The sequence below is a fragment of the Propithecus coquereli genome, unplaced genomic scaffold, assembly GCF_000956105.1.
Source record: "Propithecus coquereli isolate 6110/MARCELLA unplaced genomic scaffold, Pcoq_1.0 Scaffold9, whole genome shotgun sequence".
Taxonomy (NCBI): Eukaryota; Metazoa; Chordata; class Mammalia; order Primates; family Indriidae; genus Propithecus; species Propithecus coquereli.
In genome coordinates, this window is record NW_012155284.1 from 6,578,370 (window position 1) to 6,581,110 (window position 2,741).

The following is a 2,741-nucleotide window of genomic DNA, read 5'->3' on the forward strand; positions in this document are numbered from 1 at the left end:
TATTTTTATGTTTTAGAAGAGGAATGCGGCACATTGTTTCCCAAGCCATTCTCGAACTCCACTTAGAGGCCAGGCCTCCTGCCAAAAATCCCAAGGAATGGTGAAGGAATGGATTGGCACTACAGAACCTCACCAACCCCAACACCGAAGCTTTCACATGAAAACTCGCCACGAGCACGAGGCCTTTCGGAACTTGCCACTGAAAATGAGTGAACGCCTAAGAGATTAATGCCAAAATCTCCAGGATTAAGGATAAGAATTAAACTGAAACTGTTTTCTCCCGCTGTCAGTCAGCTAAGTATGAAGGGAGCTGGTCCAGCGGGAGAGGAGAACATCAGGGCATCCCTGTCGTGGGGCCTTAAAAGACGCCTCATCTCTTCAGTCCCCCGGGGAGCGCGGGGTTGCTGCGGCGCCTTCCCGGCACTGCGGCGCACTGCGGAGCCGCCCGCCCGCAGCCCCAGCCCTGCCGGGCTTTCCTCGCCGCCCCGCGTCGCCGCAGTCCACCCGCCCTCCGCCGCGCCGCCGGGTCGCCTCTGTCCCCGCCGGGTGCGCCAGGGGGCATCCATCACCGAAGAGCCTTTGACGCACACACGCGCACTCCCAGACGGAAACTCCTTCGCCAGCCCCCACCCTCCACCCACGCCCGCCCCCTGCGGGTCTGCATTTGCATCACTGGCACACGTAGCAGGTGACGCGAGCCGCCCCTAGCTCAGGCCGTCCAGGCGGCACCTCCAGCCCCAGTGAGTCAGCCCCTCCCCCTCCGCCCCCGCACGCGCCGCCTGAGGTCCCCGCAAGCCCACAGATATGCTCCGCATCATGCATCTGCTGCGGGGTGCCAGCTGCCCTAAGCCAAGTTCATCCCCACATTCCGCAGTCCTCGTGGGCCCAGCCCAGGGCGGTCCCCGCGACGCGCTGGAGTTCCCAGTCTAGAACCCAGGCGGAAGCCGGGAGGAGAAAGCCCACCAAGCGAAGGGATCAAATGGGTTGGCTGACCCCTTCCACTGCCCTCAACACCCCCTGAAATTAGCACGGTAATTCATTTACTGGGACCATCCTTCCCCCTCGCTGAGCTTCACACCCATCAGTCTGTGTAGATCTGCCTGGCGCCCAGTAGGCGCTCAGTAGGGTTTTTCTGAATGAAGGCGCAGTGTAGGGAAGTGAAGGAACGGACAAAGAGCCACAGCCCGGCGGGCTCCCCTGCCCACCATCCCTCTCTTGCTCTCGCGTAGACGCTAGACAGCGGTTTCAGGAATTTATATGGAAGAGTTTGAAAATTCAGTGTTTCCTCTAGGCTCCCTCGGCGCCTCCTGCGGCTGCCTCTGCTCTCCCGCCACCCGCACGTCTGCAGAGGGATCCCCGCCAAAAAGTTGAGCCCAAGGCTGCAGTGAGGGTACCGGTCGGGCAGCCGGGGCTCTGGGCTGCTTCATTTGAATCAGCCTCCCTCTGCCAGTCGAACCACACAAGCAAAGGAGCGTGGAGGTCCCTCCATCACTGCTACCGCCCACACCTCCCCCGGGGAATCCCGGATAAAGTGCTCCCGCGTCCCTTGACCTATCCCCGCGAACAGGGGCTCACTTTCTTCTCTTTACCCAGACTTTCCCGATCCCGCCCCAACAAAGGCTCCCGCCTGGTAGCCCCGAGCACCTGCAGCCACTCTTCTGGGGCCAGGTGGAGCAAAGTTGCGCTTCTGAAAGGCTGCAAAAAGTTCCCCAGGCTGCAGCGCTCGGCCTCCGGGTCCGGAAGGGAAATCCAGCAGCGGCTGGAAGTCTCGCCACTACTGCCAAGGGGCCCCTCACTCACCGTTCTAGTCGTTGGGGACCCCCTACCCCGAGGTGTCAGCACTGCAGCCGCCGCTGTGCGGGCGCCGCTCCGGCTCGCTTCCCGGGGCCGCCTCCGTCTGCCACTCTCTCCTGCAGCGCGCGGAGTGGTGACTCCTCCGAGTGTGTCAGCGCCGAGAGGAGGGGCGGGAAAGTGGCTCCCCGCTTGCACGCCGCGGTCCTCCTTCCCCTCCTCCGCCGCCTCCTCCCCCCGGTGCTGCAGTGGCGGGCGGCGGCGTGGCGAGAGTACGAGCGGTGCGCAGGGAGGGCGCACGGCGCGCGGGGGAGGCGGGCGCGGCGCACCACTCGCTGTGCTCTGGGAGGTCTAGCGCTGCTGCTGTGCAGGGCTGGGGCGGGAGGGACAGGGAGGCGGGGCCACCTCCAAGTGGCAGGTACTTTTGGAGAAGTCAGGGCTCCGAGTTTGCAGCAGGGAGGAGAAGGCGCCAGTCCTTAATTAGACACCGAGTGTGACTGTGCGTGGCGCACTTGGCGGCGCCCCGGGTCGGGTCCAGCAAGACGCTAGGGAATTCTGGCTGCTGGATCCTGTTAGTGCTGGATGGAAGAGGGTTTGCATCCTATTTCTAGGTCTAGGACTGACTTGTCAACTTTAACTTGGCTTTCAGGGAGCCACCAGGCAGGGCTAGGTTGACCGTTTCTCCCAGCCCCCACCCCCACGCTGGCACACTAGTCGAGAGGAAACTTGGGCACAGCAGGAGCAAATAGAAGGAAACTTTGCTGGGTGTCTGGGGTCTCCCCAGTGCCAGGTAGGGCCAAACAACCGGACTCACAGGCAGACATTGGAAGTGGCCCCTTCGGGGGAAACTACCGAATATTAAAAAAAAAAAAAGCCCACGTGAATTTTACTTGTGTTCTCAGGAACAAACATTTCTCCTCTTGGCGTGCTAGAGACCCCAACTCGAGCTT

The 2,741-nt window shown here is 61.9% G+C and overlaps 1 protein-coding gene across 1 annotated transcript in view; it reads right to left on the bottom strand.

Annotated features, from left to right (window-relative positions):
* Positions 1-2,143, bottom strand: part of SV2C (synaptic vesicle glycoprotein 2C) — a 238,607-nt gene extending 236,464 nt beyond the window's left edge. The window contains exon 1 of the mRNA XM_012664552.1: positions 1,801-2,143. The gene's annotated coding sequence lies outside the window, so the exon portion shown is untranslated. The remainder of the gene's footprint in view (positions 1-1,800) is intronic.
* Between the last annotated feature and the right edge of the window lie 598 nt (positions 2,144-2,741).